The following is an 11024-nucleotide window of genomic DNA, read 5'->3' on the forward strand; positions in this document are numbered from 1 at the left end:
TTGAGGAGGGGTTCGGGGAGCTATGGACACTTCCAGGCTTAACTGCTCTTTATATTAATTTAAAATAGCATTGTTTTTCTTAAGGAACCCTGGTGGCGCAGTGGTTAAGAGCTCGGCTGCTAACCAAAGGTCAAGGATAGGAACCCACCAGCCGCTCCACGGGAGAAAAGACCTGCCGATCTGCTCCGGTAAAGATTACCCATTGCCGTTAAGTCAATTCCGACTCAGCAGCCCCGCAGGACAGAGTAGAACTGTCCCAAAGAGTTTACAATGCTGCAGTCTTTACGGAAACGGACTGGCTCATCTTTCTCCTGCGAAGGGCCTGGTGGATTTGAACCGCTGACCTGTCGGTTACCAGTCCAGTGCTCTAACTGCCAGGGCTCTTTCCGGTAAAGATTCAACCAAAAATCAAACCCAGTGCCATCGAGTCGATTCCAACTCGTAGCGAGTCTATAGGACAGAGTAGAACTGCCCCCCAGTTTCCAATGAGCGCCTGGCGGATTCAAACTGCCGGCCCTTTTGGTTAGCAGCCGTGGCACTTAACCAATATGCCACGAAGGCTTCCCCAGGAAAAGATTACAGCCTAGGAAATCCTATGGTGAAGTGGCTTGTACTCTGTCCTATGGGGTCGCTGTGAGTCGGAATCGACTGGACTGCAACCGGTTTGGGGTTTAGTTGTTTTTCTTGCGGATAAAAATTATGCAAATAAAGTTTAGAAAATTTGAAAATTCAGAAAGTTAAAAATTACTGCTAATCTTATCACTCGGAGGTAATCATTAAGATATATATGTGTGCTTATAATCATGTATTCATCCTGGCCCACTCAGTCAGGGCAGGCACCCTGGCGAGTGACTGCCTGTCTCAGCTCAGCCTGCTGCCAAAGAAGTGCTCACATGTTCTGATTTATGTGCCCGAATTACCTTTAAATCATGGGCTCGTGGGAGGTTACTCGTGATCATAACAATTCTGTGCTATTTGGTGCCTACAATGTCCTAGGCGTTTTATATGACTTTTCCCTCCTAGTCATGATTGTCTGCAACGTAAATACTATTCCACCTTTTACTGAAGTGAAAACTGAGGTTCAAAGAAATTCAGTAACTTGACCAAGAAAAAACGTGAAAACTTTTTCGACAATGAACATCCATTAATTTTATCAACAGAAAAAAAATAATTTTTTTAAAGAGAGAAAGGTAAGGAAAAAAGATAAACTGAAAAGGGAACCCAGACCTTCACTCGTCCTCCATAATAGGGGTCCTCCATTACCTCTGCTTCCAACCACCCCGCTCCTGTTCCAAAACCCAAAATCTTGCAACTCCCTCCTCCCTACAGACAGCGCGTCCCTGTTCAGTCCAGGACCTTCAATCTGTCCCTTCCTCTGGAATCTGCAGAGGAAACACGGAAGCGGTAGAAGGTGTTAGGGGAAGCCGTCCAGGATTGGGGGTGCCCTCCGTCTGCCTCCTCATCAACGGGAGGGGTGCAGGCTGCGGGTCACGGTTCCAGGTCCCCTGGCGCCCCCGCGCCTGTGTTGGGGAAGGGGAGGCCGGCGTATGCGTGCTGGGAGGGAGACTGAGAAAAGGAGACCTGGTGGCGCAGTGGCTAAAGAGCTCGGATGCTAACTGAAAGGTGGGCGATTCGAACACACCAGTCGTTTTGCGGGAGAAAGATGTGACAGTCAGCAGCTCCGTAAAGATTACCGCCGTGGAAACTCTATGGGGCTAGAAGTTACACTCTGTCTTTTAGGCTAGCTTTTTTTTTTTTTATGAGTCGGCATCAGCTCGACGGCAAAGGGTTTCCAGATGGCTCCTTCGTCCGGAGCCCTGGTCTCCATCCTCCCTCCCCATCCCAGTGGCCTTCACCGCGAGTGAGTGATTGAGTCCGAGGATTGCGGCGGAACTAGCGCCTTCACCTTGCTCCCGGAGCCGGGTGCCCACCAGGGACCTGGGGACACCCGCGCAGCTCTGGGCAGAGGCGACGCAGGAGGCTGGAGGCTGGGTCCCTCCTACCCACCCAAGGCCCCGCGCTTGGGAGTCTCTGGTCCTCGGGCTCCGCCCCGCGGCAGCCAGATCGACTGCGTCCGAGCGCGCTGGGTTTAGCCGCCCAGGCTCTGGCCCTGCTGCTCCTGGGAAGCCGGTTGTCTACACCCGCTCTCACTCTTGCGCTGCAGACTTCTCTGGCATCACGTCTCCCCAGCCACATCCCACCCTAGGACTACCGTGTGTCAGTCCCTGAGCGCCTCAACCTTCATCTTAGCCAGCCTGGAACTTCCGACCCTTCCAAAACTTTCTGGCCTTTTAGCCCAGTTTCTGTGTGTGTCTGAGGTGGGTGGGACAGGAACTCCCCACACCCTAGGCTGCTTAACTGCGAAGGAGGATGTCAGCTAATCCTATCTCAATAAAGTTGTTTTAAAAAGTGGGAAAGGAACAGAGTCAGCAACAATCTAGAAACTACCACTGGTGGGCGGACAGGGCCTGAGAGGACTCAATTCCCTGGCAGTGAATTTGTTTCTTAGCGAATCTGCTTGCCCCAGATTTTGGCCACTGCCTGGATTTGTCTTGTCAGTTGTCCTTCATGGCCAGACCTGAGAAGAGTTAAAAGAGAATTCCCTTCCTTCCTTAGAGGTGTCCTGTTCAAAGACCCCACTTCCTGCTGGTGTAGTTAGAGCTGGAGTTACTTCAACAATCAGAGGTTCCAGGCTTGAAATTTCTCTGGTGACACAACTCCCTTAAATTCCAGTTGGCTGTCTGCCGTTTCAATTCCTGGGGATGCCATGTGCAAGTAACCCATACCAGAACTCTTGCCCAGTTGTGTAATTTGATTCTGAGCCTGGCTCTTGTGGTTTCTGTCTCTTAGCAACAGGCTTGGGGGCTCAGGCTACCCACCTAGGCCTTAGGTTAAGGTTTTTCCTTGGTATATGGGCAGCCGGTGTTCATTGCCCAGCATCCTTTCTGGGGTTGGGACCTTGAATTTCCTTTGCGGGATCACCTCCCCTCTTGCCATTCTCAGCTAAAAGATTTAACTGGAATTGTTTCTACCCCCAAATATGTTGCTGTGGTTAGTTACCATCAAACCAATTCTAACTCATGATGACCCCTGGTGTGCAGAGTAGAACTGCTCCATAGGGTTTCCAAGGCAGTGACTTTTCAGAAGCAGATCTCCAGGTGTGTCTTTCCAGGTGCCTGTGGGTGTGTTCATACTGCCAACTTTTCAGCTGATAGTTGAGTGCGTAATCATTTGTGCCACTCAGAGACTCCTAACCCCAAATATGGGGGTGGGGGGAGCCGATAACATACTCCCATCTCCCCAGCCAAAATGGTCGTTCTGGGATGGGCGCATGATCTAAGGCAGTCCCCTCAGAGCGACTTTCAGAACTTTTTCCTGGTGGGAAAGTAAATTGGTACAGCCACTTTAGAAAATAGTTTGGCAGTTTCTTCAAAAACTAAATGTATGACCACCATACAACCTCACAATTGCACTCCTGGGCATTTATCCCAGAAAAATAAAAAATTATTTTCACACAAAAACCTCTACATGAATGTTTAGAACAGCTTTATCCATAATAGCCCAAAACTGGAAACAACTCCAATGACCCTCCGTGGGTGAATGATTAAACAAACTGCGGTACGTCCACACCAGGGCTCCTTGGCAATAAAAAAAAGTGAACCATGGAGACATGCAACAACCTGGATGAATCTCCGGGGGTTTTGACTGACTCCTCTTGGCCTTTAACTCCACGATCAGGAATTGGCCATAGGCTAAGTTTCATGAACTTTTGCTACCCACTTGGAACCTGTGCCTTAATGCTTCAGCAAAGACCTAGGAATGGTAGGTTTACCTTTTGATAAACCAGAAAATAATTTCCACAGGAGTAAAAATGAGGATGTGGTCTCTGTCTCCCACTCTGCCCCACCCTCACATCCTTTCCTCTTTTTTCTTAGTAGCCTGATGTTGCTTTGGAATGAGCTGGATGTACACCCTACCACTATAAAAGTGCAGCAACTTCTTCATCTTTTTACTCACAATGATGTGATTTGCTTACTATGACTGGGAAGAGATGTCTTAATCAAGCTTCTCTTGGTACTTCCAGACTCCTACTCCAGATTAAAGGGAAATTGTTGTCCGCACATTGGGGAAGGGTAACTCAGAGAACCAAGGGAGGAAGTGCAGTGGGACCTTAAGAAGAACTAGAACCAGGCAGTTCTCTCTCGCTCTCTCCCTTGCTATCACTTAGTCCATCTCATATGCTATTCCTATGTCTCTGCGCATCTTCTTCTGCTCCCCTTGCTGAAGCGACATTCTCTGCCTTACTTAAACTTGACTTCCCTGTTGCACCACAGTTTACACAACCCAAATCCAAGCAATGTTCCAGATGACTATCAACTCTCCGCCCCAGTTCCTTCACATGGCAATCTCCTTCCCATCAGCTGATGAGGAGTGAGATGAGGTGAGGTCGGGTCACTTCATACAGACATAGCCTTCAAGGGCTTACCCCAGGAGGAAGGAGGTTGTGAGTTGAGTTTTCAGGAACAAGGAGTTTGGTCTAAATACACCACAGTTATTCTTTTGTCCAAAAAGGACTACGGATCAAATATTAATTTAACAAATCTACAGCTAATAATTCCACATAATAAGCTATCTCATTCAATTACCTTGCCATTTCAAAATCCAAAAGAAAATTCCAGGGAACTAATCAGTATCCTCAAAGAAATATAGGAAATCCACTAGAAGAGAACTGAGAAACAAAGATAAGAGGCCAGGATGAAGGGGAGATAGATGAGAGAAGACAAATTTGCCAAGGAAACTAAAATCCAATCGCAGATACTGCTGGAAGGTGTTGCTAGTAGCTAGATGCGTTGCCCACTGAGATGCCCTGGGATGCAGGAACAAGCAGTGTGTTTGTTGCCGGGCTTGGGAAACAAAGCGAGGTGCAAAGAGGAGGAAGGAGCCCATTGGTATGGAACCCCAGCTATTGTTCAGTTTAAATTTGGGGGGCATTTGGAGATTTTAATCTGGGCATGAATTTTGAATTTCTCACCAAGTACCTGCTAAAGCTAAATAGATATTTTCTGCAGTATTGGTTGTGACCAATGTTTGGCCTAAATTTCTTGCTTAAAAATTATATAAGATTTGATAAAATGGTAGTTCATGAGCTGAATCATGTTGGTAATCCTCCCACTGGTTATACTAAAAATAAATAGGTAAATAAAACCTTTAAAAAAAAAAATCCAATGGCAGAATTTAAATTCTCAATGGAAGCTCTAAAGAGCACCATTGAATTCAGGGAAAACAAAATCTGTCTAGTGAAAGGTTGTCCTGATTTGATGTGTTTGATAATGATTTAGCCACATACCCATACCACAATTTCTCTTTCATCACATAAGGATACTTGTCACATAGGGATAAAGGCATAGGCAATGTGTCTTCTCAGATGTTTCCTGGAGTAGCTTCTGTGCCCTTTTTCCCTACTTGGAAGTACCAGTGGTAAGAAGTAGCTCACTTAAAATAACAGTGTTGTTCTGTGAAGAAAATAAGCAGGACAGGTGCGGGACTTCAGGATCCAGCATTGTGTGATTGTCTACCATTTTGTCATCTGATGTGATTTTCCTATGTGTTGTAAACCCTACCTCTATGATGTTAATGAGGCAGGATTAGAGGCAGTTATGTTAATGAGGCAGGACTACAAGGTCAGTTTGTGTTTTAAATCAATCTCTTTTGAGATATAAAAGAAAATCAAGCAGAGAAACAGGGGGAACTTCTTACCACCAAGAAACAAGGGCCAGGAGAATAGCGCATCCTTTGGGCCTGGGGGTCCCTGCACTGAGAAGCAGACCCTGGGAAAGATTAATGACAAGGACATTTCCCCAGAGCCGACAGAGAGAGAAAGGCTTCCCCTGGAACTGGCAGCCTGAATTCAGACTTTAAGCCTCCTAGACTGTGGTAGAGTAAATTTCTCTTTGTTAAAGCCATCCACTTGAAGTATTTCTGTTATAGTAGCACTACATAAGTCAGTCTCCATAAGAGAACTGGATATCCTGGAAGAAAAAAATGTATATACTAATATTGTGGGGGGCCCAATTTAACAAACCAGCTCCCAGTGGTGTGGTAGTAAATGTTTTACTCAACGGCACTGGGTTCTCAGGGGTAAGTGTGCCCTGCCTTGTAGCATTGCTGATTTCCATAATGTAAAAACTCCCACCATGGACAATTTCAGGCTACCAACACTATGTCACTGAACATGGAGTTGAGAAAAGATGCACACATTTGGCCTTTGCAAGCTGATGTGAGCCAGCTCCAGCACACTACTGCTAGTTCCCCCACCTGATGAGATCACCCTAAGTGAAGTCCACTGGTTGACAACCATCCCCCCCCATTACACGCATGAGAGCTTTCAAGTAACTTTTTAGTTCCTTGCTCTCAAACATGAATAAATAGCCAAAGACCACTGAGTATTTGAGTAAAGCTTCTGATATGAAAGACAGGTTCTAAAATAAACAAGGAGAAGAAAGGAGCTTTGAGAAAACAGATACTGCAAAAAACAGAAGAAAAATTCCCCTTCCAATTATTATCTCTAGAGATATGAAAAGATATCTCATCCATAAAGCAAGTACTGTATAGGGTGCTAAGAAAAGCTGGAAAGCAAGAGGAAGCTCTTAGAAATTAAAAAACTAGAGAGAATAAATTTAAAAATCAATAAAAGAATACAAAGATAAAGTCTAGAAAGTCTCCCAAAAATAATAATAAAAATAAAAAAAGATTAAAGTTAGGGTATAAAATTAGAGAATCAACCTAGGATATCCACCATATGCTTAAAACTCTTTGAGGAAAAAAGAACAGATAAAGGAAGTGGCTAAACAATTGACAAGAGTCTCTAGGTTGATAGGCCTCATTCAGCACCTAATAAACGAAAAAAGTTTCCAGACCAAGGCATGTAATCTAGAATGTTCAGAACACGAGGCCTAAAAAGAGGATCTGACAAAAGGTGGAAAATGCACAACAGAATTTCAAATTCCGATGGAATCCAGTCTTTCTAGGGCCGTGGAGGCTAGATGAAGCCCTGAAACTATTGCCCTTTAGATAATCTTTAAGCCTTAACCAAAAATAACCCCTGAAGTCTACTTAAAACTGAACAACAGTTTAGCTTAACTAATAAAGAATGTATGCCTTGAGCATTGTGCTCTTTTACGATCTATCTATACGGGATCAAAAGATAGGAACCTCATGGGGCAGAGAGTTTATATTAATGCAGGAGGAACAGCTCAAAGAATATAACCAATGTCCCTGAATTGTACATGTAGAAATTATTCAGTTGGTGTCTGTTCTTCTGTGTATATTCTCAACAACAAAAACTAAAAAATATATATATATAATTTATTTTATTTTTGTTGTTGTTGCATATATATAAAGATGGGATCTGAAAACACATGTTACTTCTCCCATCCAGAAATTAAGTGATTTCTTGATGTATGGGCTGGCCTTGACCAATAGAATACAACAGCAGTGATGCTGTCCCAGTTCCAAGCCTAGCCTTTACAGGCCTGGAAGCTTCTGTCCCATCTTTTGGACCCTGGTCCCAAAAGTCCGAATAAACTCCTGGAGAGAAAAGCCCAGTCAAAACCAGGTGCTTCACAAGTGCTGAAGCAGAGACAACTCTTGTGGAAGGAAGTTTTCCCAAGTTAATGTCTTAAAACTTCCGTGAGTTAAAATCAAACTTGAGCTTACAAATAAAAACTACTGTCATGGATTGCATTGTGTCCCCCCAAAAATATGTGTCACCTTGGTTAGGCCATGATTCCCAGTATTGTGTGGTTGTCCTCCATTATGTGATTGTAATTTTATGCTAAAGAGGATAAGGGTGGGATTGTAACACTGGCCCTTACTCAGGTCACCTCCCTGATCCGATGTAAAGGGAGCTTCCCTGGGGTGTGGTCTGCACCACCTTTTATCTCTCAAGAGACAAAAGGAAAGGGAAGCTAGCAGAGAGGAGGGACCTCATATGACCAAGAAAGAAGCACCGGGAGCAGAGCGCTTCTTTTAGACCCTGGGTTCCTGTGCAGAGGAACTCCTAGTCCAGAGGAAGAATGACGGGAAAGACCTTCCTCCAGAGCCAACAGGGAGAGAAAGACTTCCCCTGGAGCTGACTCCTGAATTTGGACTTTTAGCCTACTTTACTGTGAGAAAATAAACTCTTTGTTAAAACCATCCACTTGTGATATTTGTACTGTAGCAGCACTAGATGACTAAAACAACTACCAATCATATAAGAAGGCAAACCCACTATGAGTGAGAGAAGAAACAAGAAAGGACAGATTTAGTCAACACCTCTATCACCACCCCCCACAAGGACAGTAACGTTGAAAATGTCAGATATAAAATACAGAATGGCTATTTACATAGAATGCTTACAAAAACTAAGAATGCAATTATAAGGATAAAGATATAACAGAAAATCACCAGAATCATACAGACAAATTAGGGGAAAATGGAACATATATAAATGCAAAATATAACATTGAAATAAAACCTTAATTACTACTCAGAGAAATTAGAAAAGAATTCATCACGATCTCTTATGGGAGTATAAATTGGTAGAGCAATTTGGCACTCTTTTCTTAAGTTGAAAATTCATATACTCTATCCACTTCTAGATACATAACTGGGAAACTCTAGTACATGTGTACCTGAAGACAAAAATGTTTGTATCAAAACTGTTCATAACAGCAAAAATTTGGAAACAACCATCAATGGGAAAATAGATAAGTAAACTATAGCCAATATATACACATAATAGAATGTCACACAACAGTAAAAATGAATGAGTTACAAAGCTACCTGCCACAAATGGATGAAACTTAGTAGTGTTGAGTCAAAAATTCAAGCCCCAGAAGATTGTATCTTTTTATAAATTTCAAAACAAATAAAATAACTAAATAACACAATATTTAAATATACACATATGTGTCAATATTTAATTTTTTAAAAAGCAAGAAAAAGATGAACACAAAAATCGAGATACTGGTTATCTATGAGGAAATATAAAGGTACCTATGATATTATTGCAGCATTTCATTCCATTGTGCATGGGGCTGACTCAGTGGCAGCTAAAACAACAGCGATATTATTTTTTAGTTCTTGAGTTGTGTGGTGGGTTAACGAACATTTATTATATTTATAAACAAATAGGAAATATCTGAAGTAAGGAGTCTTAAATTGTATTTTCAAATCCATTAGTTTGCTATTTGACAAAGACATAACCAAAACAAAAATGAAACCAAGACATTACCAATGGAAAATGAGATAATACATTGGATGATTCCAATAAAATCAAAGCACAAATTGGAATATTAATGCCAGACCATATAGTGTTTAAGGTAAAATGCATTAAATAAATTAAAGATTACTAACATATCAGTAAAATGTACATTTAATAGTGAAGGAATAATAGTAATGAACCTTTATGAACCAAATAACATAGCATCAAAATATATGCGGTCAGGCTTTTGGGAGAAGATGGTGAAGTATAGCTTGACCACAACATCCTTCACCAATATCTGATAAAGTAAACAAAAAATAATTTTAAAATGGTGAGAGAGGAGAGTATTGTAATTCCAACAGCAGCTCCCCAAAAGAGAAAGTAGGCCCAATCTAATATCATTAACTCCAGAAAGTAACAGCCAAGGAAGATGAGGGGAGAAAGGAATAATCTGAACACACATAATACAATATGGCAGAATTCCTAACAACATTTACAAAACCATGAGCCTCTAAATCCAGAGAGGATGGAACCAAGCATGTCTCCTGGTCTTTTCTTTCTTCTGACTAGAAGGTAGTAAAAATGGCTTCTGGATAGAGACTGGCAAAGGAGAGAACGTGAACTATGACAGACTCCAGACAGAACTGGAAGAACAACTCAAAGCCCTTGATGATGTTTCCCTATTAGAATGGGGTACCCTGGTCTGGGGTGAGGCAAACCTAGTAACTCCAACCTCTTAATGCTTCCCAGCAACTCTTTTCTTAACCTTAGAGTGCTCTTTTAGGAAATCTTTCTTATAGTGAAGAAACACGTGTATATATATATATATATATATATATATATATATATATATGAAACATTTATCTCAAGTTCAGTAATTCCCTCCATTTCACTTGAGGATTTTTGAGAGTTTTGTTTGATTATATTTTTTGTACTATTAAATTCTATAAGCTAAAATTCAGTAGTTTTCATTTTTTTGAAAAAAAACATTTTCAGTATTATTCTAATTTTTTTTCCTCTAATTTTATAAAATTATTTTGTCTATCAAACTAACGTTAATGATAAGTACTGATGGGTGGTGGGATTTGGGGTAATATTTTGCTCTGTTTATACTTGCATTGTTTGAATTCTTTAAAATAAATATGTATAATTTTACAAAAATAATTCAGTGTGTGTAAAGAGATAGAAATGGAGATAGAGAATGATAACACCCATAACAACAGCTTATAGGTTGAGGACTTACTATTTGTCAGGCACAGTTTCTAAACCCTTTGCTTGTATTAGGGTGAATCCTATACAATTGCTGATATCTGAATGTTCTCGGTCTACAAAAAAGCAATTTCATTTATTCCTTTAATGCCTGAACAATCCTAGAGATGGAGATACAAATGGAGAGACAAAGTTGCTAGAGATGGAAAAAGAAATCAAAGTCCCATCCTTCTCTGCAGAGTTCCCCACACTCCCAGCCTGGCCCTCTGGCCTTGCTCTCACCCTCCAGGTCAGGGTGCACAAACATCTGTCCCAAGATGCCTTAAGAGGGGGCATCAATCATAATTTCAAGTGCTGGGTGGGAAGGTAGGTGTGGGGGTGGTGTCTGATCTTAAAAGGGGGAAGGAGAATCAAGATCAACGGCCCAAGGCAGATTCCTATGAGGTGGAGGTCGGACATGCCTCCCCTCTCCGCCATCTTTACCGATTCTGACACCAGGGGTTCCTGTCACAGCACTCTCTACTTCTCTGCTGGGTTCAGGAATTCATTGCAATGGCCACATAGAACT

This window comes from Elephas maximus, chromosome 19 (assembly GCF_024166365.1).
Source record: "Elephas maximus indicus isolate mEleMax1 chromosome 19, mEleMax1 primary haplotype, whole genome shotgun sequence".
NCBI classification, from domain to species: domain Eukaryota; kingdom Metazoa; phylum Chordata; class Mammalia; order Proboscidea; family Elephantidae; genus Elephas; species Elephas maximus.